Source organism: Manis pentadactyla, chromosome 9 (genome assembly GCF_030020395.1).
Source record: "Manis pentadactyla isolate mManPen7 chromosome 9, mManPen7.hap1, whole genome shotgun sequence".
NCBI lineage: Eukaryota > Metazoa > Chordata > Mammalia > Pholidota > Manidae > Manis > Manis pentadactyla.
Genome location: NC_080027.1, coordinates 3,342,637 through 3,358,719, shown reverse-complemented (window position 1 = coordinate 3,358,719; position 16,083 = coordinate 3,342,637).

The window sequence follows — 16,083 nt, the reverse complement described above, 5'->3', positions numbered from 1 at the left end:
TGAAATAAAAGAAAAGCATTCACGGTGGAAAGATAGGGCTATTTTCTACTGACTGTCTCTGTGTACTCAAACAGAGTCCATTTGTTTGATTGTTTGTATTTCAGTTTCACTTGTGTTGGGTACCTGTCCTCACCCCTTCGGCTTGTAGTTTGTCTGTGTCCTTGGATCTCAAGTGAGTCTCCTGTAAGGGAGCACATAAGTGGTCTTGAGTTTTCGTCCTTCTTTGAACCCTGCGTCTTTTGATTTGGAGCTCTCAAAGCCTGTCCTTTTATTCTGATGATTCAGAGCTGTGCCCTTATTGTACTTAATAATTTTTTTTTGTTATCATTAACCTACAATCACTTGAGTAACATTATGTTTACTAGGCTCCACCGTTCACCAAGTCCCCCACAAAAACCTCTTACAGTTGCTGTCAATCAGCGGAGTTGGATGCTGTAGACCCATTCACTGTTTTCCCACACACACACCCCATTACAATCGCTGTCCATCAGCGAGTAGTAAGATGCTGTAGAATTTCTACTTGTCTTCTCTGTGTTGTACAGCCCTCCCCATGCCCCCCTGAACCAACTCATTATACATGCTAAACCTAATCTCCCATTTCTTTCTCCCCGCCCTTATCCCTCCTTTCCCAACCACCCTGCCAAGTCCCTTTCCCTTTCGTAACTGTTAGTCCACTTTCGGATTCTGTGAGTCTGCTGCTATATTTTTCCTTCAGTGTTTCTTTGTTGTTATACTCCACACGAGTTAAATCATTTGGTACTTGTCTTTCTCCACCTGGCCTCTTTCACTGAGCATACTACCGTCTTGCTCCATCCACGTCATTGCTAATGGTACCATTTGTTTTCTTCTTATGGCTGCTAACTGCAGTTTTTAAACTGGAATTCATTCCAACTTTCTGTTTGTAGTTTCGCTATGTGCTTTCACCATTGATCTCCTGGTTATGAGCAATAGCTTTGTGTTAATCGAAATGTATCTGTTTCTATCTATCTATCTATCTGTCTGTCTGTCTGACTATCCATCCTTCTATCTTTCTTACTATCTATCTATCATCTATCTTTCTATCTATCTATCCTTCTGTCTTTCTTTCTATGTATCTATCTTTCTATCTATTTATCTATCTTCTTATCATCTATCTCTCATGTCTCTCTTCTATCTATGTATCTATCTATCTATCATCTACCATCTATCTATCTGTCTATCTATGTATCTATGAATCAATCATCTTTTTTTCTGCCTATCTATCATTATGTACAGAACAGTTAACAACATCGCCTGTGTCAGTTCCCTATATTATGCTTCCAAGAATCTTGCAAGGTAACTAGGCCGTAGGGAGAGCACTGAGTTCATTGAGACACTTGCAGGTCAAGTCAGCCACGTGTGCTTACAAAACCAGTATGTGGTGTTGCAGGGACTTGCACCCATATCTCTGTCCTCTGTCCTATTTTAACTCCTTCTCGCTTCCTGACTGTATTTAGCCACATTCAATTGCTAAGTGCTCCCTGAAGACCACAAGTATCCCTCCTCTGGGTTTGTTGAAGACAGAAAAGTATACATTGTGCTCTGCTCACCACCAACTTTGAGGGACATCGGTGGGAGAACCGATGATAGGAGGAGGGACAAATAAAAAGGAACACCTATTTATAGACAGGAGCATTTGGGAGCAATGAGAGTGTTGTGGAGTTACATGTTTGTTTGAGTGTCCAAATTTCCCTCTTTAGGAGGTTATTACTTCTCTACATTCAAGAACATTATAAAACCCAGTGATTTCCAATGACCAGATGCATATTATTGCAGCAATTCAGTTTGTGAGCTGATAAAAAATGAGACGGACGTTGCTGTACCACTAAATCTATGGCTGGGCACTGCTGAAACCAAACAAAAAGAATTCACGGTGCCTAGATAGGGCTATTTTGTACTGACTGTCTCTGGGTACTCAAACAGAATCCATTTGTTTGTTTGTTTCTCAGTTTCACTTGTGTTGGGTACCTGTCCCCACCCCTTCAGCTTGGAGTTTGTCTGTGTCCTTGGATCTCAAGTGAGTCTTCATTAAGGGAGCACATATGTGTTCTTGAGTTTTCATCCCTTCCTCTAACTCTGTGTCTTTTGAATGGAGCACTCAGAGTCTGTCCTTTTTTTCTCACAATTTAGAGCAGTGTCCTTATTGCACTTACAAAAAATTTTTTGTTATCTTTAATCTATAATCACGTGAAGATCATTATGATCACCAAGTACAACATGTCCCCCCAAAATGCCCCATTACGGACGCTGCCCATCAGCGTCGCTGGATGCTGTAGACCCCGTTAACATGTTTCCCACCACACACACCGTTACAGTCGCTGTCCACATGCGTGTAGTAAGTTGCTGTAGAAACACTTCTCTTCTATGTGTTACACAGCCTTCCCCATGCTCCCACCACCCCACACAGTATAAATGCTAATCCTAATGCTCCCTTTCTTTCTGCCCGCCCTTATCCCTCCCTTCCCACCCACCATGCCCATTCCCTTTCCCTTTGGTAACTGTTAGTCCACTCTCGGCTTCTGTGAGTCTGCTGCTGTTCATTTCCTTCAGTTTTTCTTTGTTTTTATACTCCACACAAGGGTGAAATCATTTGGTACTTACCTTTCTTTGCCTGGCCTATTTCAATGAGCATAGTAGTCTCTAGCTCCATCCACGTTGTTGCAAATGGTAGGATTCGTTTTTTTCTTATGGCTGCTTACTGCACTTTTCAAACTGGATTTCTGTCTTCTCTTTTGTCTGTAGTTTAGCTATGTGCTTTCACCTTTGCTCTCCTGGTTATGAGCAATAGCTTTGTGTTAATCGATACTTACCTATATTTTTCTATCTGCCTGTCTATCTATCTATCATTCAATCAATCAGTCATCTTTTTATCTGAACATCTGTCCTTGTATGCAGAACAGTTAACAACAGAGACTATGTCCCTTCCCTACTTTATGCTTACAAAAACCTTCCAAGGTAACTAGGCCGTAAGGAAAGCACTGGGTTCACCGAGACACTTGCAGGTCGAGTCAGAAGTGTACCTACAAAACCAGGAAATGGTGGTGCAGGGACTGGTACCCGTGTCTCTGTCCTCTCTCCTCTTTTATCTCCTTCTCACTTGCTGACTGTATTTAGCCACATTCATTGACTAAGTGCTCCCTGAAGACCACGGGTATCGTTCCTCTTTGACATTTGTCAACAGAAAAGTTAGCTTGATGCTTGCTCACCGCCATGTTTGAGGGATATTGGCGTGATAAACCCTGATAGGAGTGAGGGACAAATAAAAAGTAACACTGATTTCTAGACAGGAGCAGTTGTGAGAGAAGAGTGTGTTGTGGAGTGAAGTGTTTATTTCAGTGTCCAAACTTCCCTCTTTACCTGGTTATTACTTCTTTACATTCGTGGACATCATAAAACCCACTGATTTCAAAGGCCCAGACCCATATTATTACAGCAATTCAGTTGTTGAGTTGAGAGAAAATAAGAAGGATGTTGCTGCACCACTAAATCTATGGCTGGGCACTGCTGATACCAAACAAAAAGCATTCACAGTGGCCATATAGGTCTATTTACTACTGACTGTCTCGGGGGCACAGACAGAATCCATTTGACTGATTGTTTGTTTTACAGATTCACTTGTGTTGGGTACCTCTCCCCACCCCTTCGGCTTGCAGTTTGTCTGTGTCCTTGGTCTCAAGTGAGTCTCCTGTAAGGGAGTACGTAGTTGTTCTTGAGTTTTCTTCCCTTCTTTTAAACCAGTGTCTTTTGTTTGGAGCACTCAAAGCCTGTCCTTTTACACTGATGATTCAGAGCTGTGCCCTTATTGCACTTTAAAATTCTTTTTTTGTTATCATTAATCTACAATCACATGCAGAACATTATGTTTAGTAGGATCCCCCTTTCACAAAGTTCGCTCCAAAAACCTCTAAGAGTAGGTGTCCATCAGCATAGTTGGATGCTGTAGACTACTTCACCATGTCCCCACACACAGACCCCGTTACAGTCGCTGTCCATCAGCGTGTAGTAATATGCTGTAGAATCTCTAACTTTCTTCTCTGTGTTGTACAGCCCTCCCCATGACCAGGCGATCCCATGCATTATTCATGCTAATTATAATGTCTCCTTTCTTTGTTCCCAACCTTATCCCTCCCTTATCACCTACCCGCCCCTGTCCTTTTCTCTTTGGTATCTGTTAGTCTACTCTCAGGTTCTGGTATTCTGCTGCTTTTTTTTCCATTAGTTTTTTTTTAATACTCCACACATGAGGAAATCATTGGGTACTTATCTTTCTCCTCCTGTTCTTTTTCACTGAGCATACTACCGTCTAGCTCCACCCACATCATTGTAAATGGAAGGATTTGTTTTCTTCTTATGGCTGCTTATTGTACTTTTTAAACGGGATTTCACTCTTCCTTTTTGTTTGTAGTATCGCTATGTGCTTTCACCATTTATCTCCCGGTTATGAGCAATAGCTTTCTGTTAACTGATATGTATCTGTGTCTGTCTGTCTGTCTGTCTGTCTGTCTGTCTGTCTGTCTGTCTGTCTGTCTACTTTTAATTCCTATCTATCTATCATGGCTATCATCTATCTATCATGTCTATCATCTATCTATCTATCATCTGTCATCTATCTATCTATCTATCTATGAATCAATCATCTTTTTGTCTGCCAATCTATCCTTATGTACAGAACAGTTAACAACATAGCCTATATCACCTTTCCTACATTATGCGTCCAAAAATCTTGCAAGTTGAGTATTCTGTATTGAGAGCACTGTGTTCACTGAGACACTTGCAGGTCGAGTAAGCAACGTGTGCTTACAAAACCGGTAAATGGTGTTGCAGGAACTTGAACCCATATCTCTGTCCTCTGTCCTCTTTTCCCTCTTTCTCGCTTGCTGACTGCATTTTGCCACATTCATTGACTAAGTTCTTCCTGAGGATCACAAGTATTCTTCGTCTGGGCCTGTCGTAGACAGTAAAGTATACTTGGTGTTTTGCTTACCACCATGTTTGAGGGAAATCGGCGTGATCACCATTGATAGGAGGAGGGTCAAATAAAAAGTAACACCTATGTCTAGACAGGAGCATTTGGGAGCAAGGAGAGTGTTGCGGATTTACGTGTTTCTTTGAGTGTCCTAACTTCCCTCAATAGGGGTTTATTGCTTCTTTACATTCGTGAATATCATAAAACCCACTGATTTCAAAAGCCCAGACTCATATTATTACAGCAATTCTGTGGTTGAGGTGAGAAAAAATGAGAAGGACGTTGGTGTACCACTAAATCTATGGCTGGACACTGCTGTAACCAAACAAAAAGAATTCACAGTGGCTAGATGGCGCTATTTTCTACTGAATGTCTCTGGGGACTCAAACAGAATCAATTTATTTGTTTGTTTGTTTCTCATTTTCACTTGTAGGGTACCTATCTCCACATATTCGGCATGAAGTTTGTCTGTGTCCTTGGATCGCAAGTGAGTCTGCTGTAAGGGAGCACAAAGGTGGTCTTGAGCTTTCATCCCTTCTTCTAACACTGTGTCTTTTGGTTGGAGCACTCAAAGCCTGTCCTTTTATTCTGATGATTCAGTTCTGTTCCCTTAATGCATTAAAAAAAATTTTTTTGTTATCATTAAGCTACAATCACGTGAAGAACATTATGTTTACTAGGCTTCCGATTCACCATTCCCCCGTAAAACCTCTTAGGTCTCTGCCCATCAGCATGTGGTAAGATGGTGTATAATCCCTACTGTCCTCTCTGTGTTGTACAGACCTCCCCATGCTCCTCCTACCACACATAGTATACACGCTAATACTCATGCCCCCAATGCAACCTTTCTTTCTCCCCGCCCTTATCCCTCCCTTCCCACCCAACCTACCCAGTCCCTTTCCCTTTGGTAACTGTTGGTCCACTCGCGGGTTCTGTGAGTCTGCTGCTATTTTTTTCCTTCAGATTTTCTTAGTTGTCATACTCCACACATGAGTGAAATCATCCGTTTCTTGTCTTTCTCCGCCTGGCCTATTTCTCTGAACATAGTACCCTCTAGTTCCATCCACGTTATTGCAAATGATATGATTTGTTTTCTTCTTATGGCTGCTTACTGCACTTTTTAAACTGGATTTCTGTCTTCTCTTTTGTCTGTAGTTTCGCTATGTGCTTTCTCCTTTGCTCTCCTTGTTATGCACAATAGCTAATCGATAAGTACCTATATCTATCTATCTGTCTGTCTATCTATCTATCAATCTATCAGTCAATCATCTTTTTGTCTGCCCATCTGTCCTTTTGTACAGAACAGTTATCAACATAACCTGTGTCACTTGCTTACGTTGTGCTTCCAAAAATCTTTCAAGCTAACTAGTCTGCAGGGAAAGCTCTTGGTTCACCGAGACTCTTGCAGGTAGAGTCAGCCGCACATTCCTACAAAACCAGGAAAGTTTGCTGCAGGGTCTTGAACCCGTGTCTCTGTCCTCTCTCCTCTTTTATCTCCTTCTCACTTGCTGACTGTATTTAGTCACATTCATTGACTAAGGTCTTCCTGATGTTCACAAGTATCCTTCCTCTGGGTCTGTTTTTGACAGAAAAGTAAACTTGGTGCTTTGCTCACCACCATGTTTGAGGGACATCGGCGTGATCACCGCTGATAGGATGGAACGACAAATGAAATTGAAAACCAATTACTAGACAGGAGCAGTTGTTAGCAAAGAGTGTGTTGTGGAGTGACGTGTTTATTTGAGTGTCCAAACTTCCCTCTTTATATAGTTATTACTTCTTTACATTCATGAACATCATAAAACCCACTGATTACAAAGGCCCAGACGCATATTTTTACAGAAATTCTGTTGTTGAGGTGAGAGAAAATGAAAAGGACGTTGCTCTACCACTAAATCTATGGCTGGGGCACGGATGAAATAAAAGAAAAGCATTCACGGTGGAAAGATAGGGCTATTTTCTACTGACTGTCTCTGTGTACTCAAACAGAGTCCATTTGTTTGATTGTTTGTATTTCAGTTTCACTTGTGTTGGGTACCTGTCCTCACCCCTTCGGCTTGTAGTTTGTCTGTGTCCTTGGATCTCAAGTGAGTCTCCTGTAAGGGAGCACATAAGTGGTCTTGAGTTTTCGTCCTTCTTTGAACCCTGCGTCTTTTGATTTGGAGCTCTCAAAGCCTGTCCTTTTATTCTGATGATTCAGAGCTGTGACCTTATTGTACTTAATAATTTTTTTTTGTTATCATTAACCTACAATCACTTGAGTAACATTATGTTTACTAGGCTCCACCGTTCACCAAGTCCCCCACAAAAACCTCTTACAGTTGCTGTCAATCAGCGGAGTTGGATGCTGTAGACCCATTCACTGTTTTCCCACACACACACCCCATTACAATCGCTGTCCATCAGCGAGTAGTAAGATGCTGTAGAATTTCTACTTGTCTTCTCTGTGTTGTACAGCCCTCCCCATGCCCCCCTGAACCAACTCATTATACATGCTAAACCTAATCTCCCATTTCTTTCTCCCCGCCCTTATCCCTCCTTTCCCAACCACCCTGCCAAGTCCCTTTCCCTTTCGTAACTGTTAGTCCACTTTCGGATTCTGTGAGTCTGCTGCTATTTTTTTCCTTCAGTGTTTCTTTGTTGTTATACTCCACACGAGTTAAATCATTTGGTACTTGTCTTTCTCCACCTGGCCTCTTTCACTGAGCATACTACCGTCTTGCTCCATCCACGTCATTGCTAATGGTACCATTTGTTTTCTTCATATGGCTGCTAACTGCAGTTTTTAAACTGGAATTCATTCCAACTTTCTGTTTGTAGTTTCGCTATGTGCTTTCACCATTGATCTCCTGGTTATGAGCAATAGCTTTGTGTTAATCGAAATGTATCTGTTTCTATCTATCTATCTATCTGTCTGTCTGTCTGACTATCCATCCTTCTATCTTTCTTACAATCTATCTATCATCTATCTTTCTATCTATCTATCCTTCTGTCTTTCTTTCTATGTATCTATCTTTCTATCTATTTATCTATCTTCTTATCATCTATCTCTCATGTCTCTCTTCTATCTATGTATCTATCTATCTATCATCTACCATCTATCTATCTGGCCATCTATTTATCTATGAATCAATCATCTTTTTTTCTGCCTATCTATCCTTATGTACAGAACAGTTAACAACATCGCCTATGTCAGTTCCCTATATTATGCTTCCAAGAATCTTGCAAGGTAACTAGGCCGTAGGGAGAGCACTGAGTTCATTGAGACACTTGCAGGTCAAGTCAGCCACGTGTGCTTACAAAACCAGTATGTGGTGTTGCAGGGACTTGCACCCATATCTCTGTCCTCTGTCCTATTTTAACTCCTTCTCGCTTCCTGACTGTATTTAGCCACATTCAATTGCTAAGTGCTCCCTGAAGACCACAAGTATCCCTCCTCTGGGTTTGTTGAAGACAGAAAAGTATACTTGGTGCTTTGCTCACCACCAACTTTGAGGGACAATGGCATGATCACCGCTGATAGGAGGAGGGACAAATAAAAAGAACACCTATTTCTAGGCAGCAGCATTTGGGAGCAAAGAGAGTGTTGTGGAGTTACGTGTTTGTTTGAGTGTCCAAACTATCCTCTTTAGGTGGTTATTACTACTTTACTTTCAAGAACATCATAAAATCCACTGATTTCAAAAGCCCAGACACATATTATTACAGCAATTCAGTTGTTGAGGTGAGAAAAAATGAGAAGGACGTTGCTGTACCACTAAATCTATGGCTGGGCACTGCTGAAACCAAACAAAAAGAATTCACAGTGTCTAGATAGGGCTATTTTCTACTGACTGTCTCTGGGGACACAAACAAAATCCATTTGTTGGTTTGTTTGCTTTTCAGTTACATTTGTGTAGGGTTGCTGTCCCCACCCCTTCGGATTGTGGTTTGTCTGTGTCTTTGGATCTCAAGTGAGTCTCCTATAGGGGAGCAATTAGGTGATCTTGAGTTTTCATCCCTTCATTTAACCCTGTGTCTTTTGTTTGGAGCTCGCAAAGCCTGTTTTATTGCTGTGCCCATATTGCACTTAAAAACATTTTTTTTTATCATTAATCTGCAATCACGTGAAGAACATCATATTTACTAGGCTCCCACCTTCACCAAGTCCCCACCAAAACCTCTTACAGTCGTTGTCCATAAGCATTGTTGTATGCTGTAGACTGCTTCACCATGTCGCCCCACAAACACCCCATTACAGTCGCTGTCCATCAGCGTGTAGTAAATGCTGTAGAATCTCTACTTGTCTTCTCTGTGTTGTACATCCCTCCCTTTGCCCCCCCGAGCCCACGCATTATACATGTTAATCCTAATGTCCCCTTTCTTCTCCCTGACCTTATCCCTCCCTTCCCACACACCCTGCCCATTCCCTTTCCCTTTGGTAACTGTTATTGAACTCTCGGGTTCTGTGAGTCTGCTGCTGTTAATTTCCTCCTGTTTTTCTTTGTTTTTATACTCCACACATGAGGGAAATCATTGGCTACTTGTCTTTCTAAACCTGGTATATATCACTGAGCATGCTACCGTCTAGCTACATTCACATCCTTGCAAATGGTAGGATTTGTTTTCTTCTTATGGCTGCTTACTGCACTTTTTAAACTGGGCTTCATTCTTCCTTTTTGTTTGTAGTTTCCCTATGTGCTTTCACCATTGATCTGTTGGTTATGAGCAATAGCTTTGTGTTAATCGATATGTATCTGAATCTGTGTAACTGTCTGTCTATCTATCAATCTATCTATCTATCTATCCTTCTATCTTTCTATCTATGTATCTCTCTATCTATCTTCCTATCATCTATGTATCGTGTCTATCATCTATCTATAATCTCTCATCTATCTATGTATCTATGAATCAATCATCTTTGTGTCTTCCCATCTATCCTTATGTACAGAACAGTTAACAACATCGCCTATGTCACTTCCCTACATTATGCTTCCAAAAATCTTGCCAAGTAACTAGGACGTATGGAGAGCACTGGGTACACTGAGACAATTGCAGGTCGAGTCTGCCGCGTGTGCTTACAAAACCAGTAAATGGTTTTCCAGGGACTTGAACCCATATCTCTGTCCTCTGTCCTCTTTTACCTCCTTCTCGCCTGCTGACACTAATTTGCCACAATAATTGACTAAGTCTTCCCTGAAGACTACAAGTATCCTTCCTCTGGGCCTGTTGAAGTCAGAAAAGCATACTTGGTGCTTTGCTCATCACCAAGTATGAAGGACTTTGGCGTGATCACCTCTGATAGGAGGAGGGACAAATAAAAATGAACACCTATTTCTAGACAGGAGCAGTTTTGAACAAAGAGTGTGTTGTGGAGTGACGTGTTTATTTGAGTGTCCAACCTTCACTCTTAAGTGGTTATTTCTTTTCTACATTTATGAACATCATAAAACGCACTGATTTCAAAAGCCCAGACGCATTTTATTACAGCAGTTCTGTTATTGAGGTGAGAAAAATTGAGAAGGACTTTGCTGTACAACGGAATCTATTTCTGGGCACTGCTGAAACCAAACAAAAAAAAATTCATGGTGGCCAGCTAGGGCTATTTTCTACTGACTGTCTCTGGGGACTCAAACAGAATCCATTTGTTTGTTTGTTTGTTTCTCAGTTTCACTTTTTTTGGGTACCTGTCACCGCCCCTTCAGCTTTTAATTTGTCCGTGTCCTGGGATCTCAAGTGAGTCTCCTGTCAGGGAGCACATACATGATCTTGAGTGAAAGATAGCTTAGTTTAGTAAGATGCTTTCCTATCTACCTACCTATCTATCTCTTTACCTATGTAATCTTTCTATCTATCTATCTGTCATCTATCTATGTATGGTCTGTCATCTATCTACTATCATCTGTGTATCTATCTAATTGATCTATCATCTATATGTATGTATATCAGTCGAATCTATGTATCAATCATTTGTCTCTCTCTATATCTGTTTTCTCACTTTTGTCAACGTTCTGTCCCTAGGTGCACTTTGATTCCTCTGTGTCCTTCTCAGTGTCAATTCCTTGTGTTTGTTTTTGTGAGTTAGCTTTGTGTTTGGGTCTTGAGAGGAGTGGCCTTGGGTGGGAATTTCTCCTGCGTAGGTGGCACGAGTCTGCTGGGTGTGGATAGTGTGGTTGGTGGGCTGCGCTCTTGAAACTGTGCAGCCCAGTGCCCTCCAGCTGCTCTGCCCCAGGGCCGTTCTTGCTGTGGCGGCTGCATGAGCTGCAGGGGATATCCGAGGCCCCATGCAGGGAGCACCCTGGCGGGCCTGAGGGGTCCGTGGTAGGTACATGCCCAGTAGTATGTCTTTTTGCCTGTGCACTGATGTTACCTCGGTGGCCCTGCTTGGTGGCCCATCTTCAGAGAGTATGTGTGTAGTCACTGGTTAAGGGAACTGCCTTTTGGTGACACGCAGGGTCCTTCTGGGCCAGTGGCCCATGGACTTGCCGAGGTGGCAGCCCAGCTAGCTTGTGGGGAAACTGCTCCCCTCTGCTGTCAAGGTGGAGGTGGAATTTCAGTGCATTTACGCATTTAGATGTGAGTGAGGTCTATCTGAATTGGAATAGTAGCTTTGGGAGCTATGTTTCCAGGCCCCTCAACTTGTAGTTCATCTTCGTCCTTGGATCTCATGTTAGTCTCCTGTAAGGGTGCACGTAGGTGGTATTGAGTTTTCATCCCTTATTTTAACCCTGTGTCTTTTCATTGGAGTCCTGAAGAGCCTGTCCTTTTATTCTGAGAATTGAGAGCTATGTCCTTGTTGCACTTTAAAAATTTTTTTTGTTTTCATTAATCCACAATCACGCAAAGAACATTATGTTCAACAAGTACACCACGTCCCCCCAAAAAACCCCATTACAGTAGCTGTCCATCAGCATAGTTGGATGCTGTAGACCCCTTCACCATGTTCCCCCCACACCCCGTTACAGTCGCTTTCCATCAGCGTGTAGTAAGATGCTGTAGAAACACTACTGGTCTTCTCTGTGTTGTACAGCCCTCCCCATGCTCCCCCCACCCACACATTATACATGCTAATCGTAATGCCCCCTTTCTTTCTCCCCACATTTATCAAACCCTTCCCACCCACCCTGCCTAGTCCCTTTCCCTTTGGTAACTGTTAGTCCACTCTTGGGTTCTGTGAGTCTGCTGCTGTTTTTTTCCTTCAGTTTTTCTTTGTTGTTATACTCAACACATGAGTGAAATCATTTGGTACTTGTCTTTCTCCGCATGGCCTTTTTCACTGAGCATAATACCCTCTAGCTCCATCCACGTTGTTCAAATGGTAGGACTTTTTCTTCTTACAGCTGCTTACTGTACTTTTTAAACTAGATTTCTGTCTTCTCTTTTGTCTGTAGTTTCGCTATGTGCTTTCACCATTGCTCTCCTCATTATTAGCAATAGCTTTACGTTAATCAATATGTACCTATATCTATCTATCAATCTGTCTGTCTGTCTATCTATCTATCTATCTATCTATCTTCCTATCATCTATCTATGATGTCTATCATCAATTTATGTACCTATCTATCTATCTTTCATCTGTCGTCTGTCTAGCTATCTATCTATGAATCAATCATCTTTCTGTCTGGCCATCTATTCTTATGTACAGAACAGTTAACAACATCGCCTTTGTCACTACCCTACATTATGCTTCCAACACTCTTTCAAGGTAACTAGGCTGTTGGAAGAGCACTCGGATCACCGAGACACTTGCAGGTCGAGTCAGCCACGTGTACCTACAAAACCAGTAAATGGTTGTGCAGGGACTTGAACCTATGTCTGTATCCTCTATTATCTTCTTCTCACTGGCTGACTCTGTTTAGCCACATTCATTGACTAAGTGCTCCGTGAAGACCACAAGTATTGTTCCTCTGGGCCTGTTGTCCACAGAAAGAAAACTTGGTGCTTTGCTCACCACCATGTTTGAGGGACATCGGCGTGATCACCGCTGATAGGATGGAACGACAAATGAAAAGGAACACCAGTTGCTAGACAGGAGCGGTTGCTAGCAAAGAGTGTGTTGTGGAGTGACGTGTTTATTTCAGTGTCCAAACTTACCTCTTTATATAGTTATTACTTCTTTACATTCATGAACTTCATAAAACCCACTGATCTCAAAGGTCCAGACGTATACTTTTACAGCAATTGAATTGTTGAGTTGAGAGAAAATGAGAAAGACGTTGCTGTACCACTAAATATATGGCTGGGCAATGCTGAAACCAAACAAAAAGAATTCACGTTGGCCAGATAGGGCTATTTTCTACTGACTGTCTCTGTGGACTCAAACAGAATCCATTCTAGGATTGTTTGTTTTTCAGTTTCACTGTGTTGGGTACCTGTACACACCCCTTCGGCTTTTAGATTGTCTGTGTCCTGGATCTCAAGAGAGTCTCCTGTAAGGGAGCACGAAGGTGGTCTTGAGTTTTCATCCCTTCTTTTAACCCTGTGTCATTTGTTTGGAGCACTCAAAGCCTGTCCTTTTATTCTGATGATTCAGAGCTGTGCCCTTATTGCACTTAAAAAATTGTTTTTGTTATCATTAATCTACAATCACGTGAAGAACATTATGTTTACTAGACTCCCCCCTTCACCAAGTCCCTCCCAAAAACCTCTTACAGTTGCTGTCAGTTAGCAGAGATGGATGCTGTAGACCCGTTCACGATGTAAACCCCAACACACCCCATTACAGTCGCTGTCCTTCAGCGTGTAGTAAGATGCTGTACAATATCTACTTGTCTTCTCTGTGTTGTACAGCACTCGCCATGCGACCCCGCCCTCACGCATTATACATGCTTATCCTAATCTCCCTTTTCTTTCTCCCCACCCTTATCCCTCCCTTCCCAACCACCCTTCTCAGTCCTTTTCCCTTTGGTAACTGTTACTCCATATTCGGGTTCTGTGAGTCTGCTGCTGTTTTGTTTTTTTCAGTGTTTCTTTGTTGTTATACTCCACACATGAGTGAAATCATTTGGTACTTGTCTTTCTCCGCCTGGAATATTTCACTGAGCATACTACCGTCTCGCTCCATCCACGTCATTGCAAATAGTAGCATTTGTTTTCTTCTTATGGCTGCAAACGGCAGTTTTTAACTGGACTTCGTTCTTCCTTTTAGTTTGTAGTTTCGCTATGTGCTTTCACCATTGATCTCCTTTTTATGAGCAGTAGCTTTGTGTTATTTAATATGTATCTGTATATATCTTTCTATCTATCTATCTTTCTGTCCTTCTATCTTTCTATTTATCTATCTATCTTTCTATCTATCTATCTATCTATCTATCATCTATCTGTTTATCAATCAATGTTCCTATCTATCTAACATGTCTATCGTCGGTCTATCTGTCATCTGTCATCTATCTATCTATCTATGAATCAGTCATCTTTTTGTCTGGCCATCTATCCTTATGTACAGGACAGTTAACAACATCGTCTATGTCAGTTCCCTACATTATGCTTCCAAAAATATTGCAAAGTAACTAGTCCTTAGGGAGAGCACTGGGTTCACTGAGGCGCTTCCAGGTCGAGTCAGCCGCTTGTGCTTACAAATCCAGTAATGTATGGTGGTGCAGGGACTTGCACCCATCTCTCTGTCCTCTGTCCTCTTTTACCTCCTTCTCGCTTGCTGACTGTATTCAGCCACATTCGTTGACTAAGTGCTTCAAGAAGACCACAACTATCCTTCCTCTGGGCCTGTTTAGACAGAAAAGTATACTTGGTGCTTTGCTCACCACCAACTTTGAGGGACAATGGCATGATCACCGCTGATAGGAGGAGGGACAAATAAAAAGAACACGTATTTCTAGGCAGCAGCATTTGGGAGCAAAGAGAGTGTTGTGGAGTTACGTGTTTGTTTGAGTGTCCAAACTATCCTCTTTAGGTGGTTATTACTACTTTACTTTCAAGAACATCATAAAATCCACTGATTTCAAAAGCCCAGACACATATTATTACAGCAATTCAGTTGTTGAGGTGAGAAAAAATGAGAAGGACGTTGCTGTACCACTAAATCTATGGCTGGGCACTGCTGAAACCAAACAAAAAGAATTCACAGTGTCCAGATAGGGCTATTTTCTACTGACTGTCTCTGGGGACTCAAACAAAATCCATTTGTTGGTTTGTTTGCTTTTCAGTTACACTTGTGTAGGGTTGCTGTCCCCACCCCTTCGGATTGTGGTTTGTCTGTGTCTTTGGATCTCAAGTGAGTCTCCTATAGGGGAGCAATTAGGTGATCTTGAGTTTTCATCCCTTCTTTTAACCCTGTGTCTTTTGTTTGGAGCTCGCAAAGCCTGTTTTATTGCTGTGCCCATATTGCACTTAAAACATTTTTTTTTATCATTAATCTGCAATCACGTGAAGAACATCATATTTACTAGGCTCCCACCTTCACCAAGTCCCCACCAAAACCTCTTACAGTCGTTGTCCATAAGCATTGTTGTATGCTGTAGACTGCTTCACCATGTCCCCCCACAAACACCCCATTACAGTTGCTGTCCATCAGCGTGTAGTAAATGCTGTAGAATCTCTACTTGTCTTCTCTGTGTTGTACATCCGTCCCTTTGCCCCCCCGAGCCCACGCATTATACATGTTAATCCTAATGTCCCCTTTCTTCTCCCTGCCCTTATCCCTCCCTTCCCACACACCCTGCCCATTCCCTTTCCCTTTGGTAACTGTTATTGAACTCTCGGGTTCTGTGAGTCTGCTGCTGTTAATTTCCTCCTGTTTTTCTTTGTTTTTATACTCCACACATGAGGGAAATCATTGGCTACGTGTCTTTCTAAACCTGTATATATCACTGAGCATGCTACCATCTAGCTACATTCACATCCTTGCAAATGGTAGGATTTGTTTTCTTCTTATGGCTGCTTACTGCACTTTTTAAACTGGGCTTCATTCTTCCTTTTTGTTTGTAGTTTCCCTATGTGCTTTCACCATTGATCTGTTGGTTATGAGCAATAGCTTTGTGTTAATCGATATGTATCTGAACCTGTGTAACTCTCTGTCTATCTATCAATCTATCAATCTATCTATCCTTCTATCTTTCTATCTATGTATCTCTCTATCTTCCTATCATCTATGTATCGTGTCT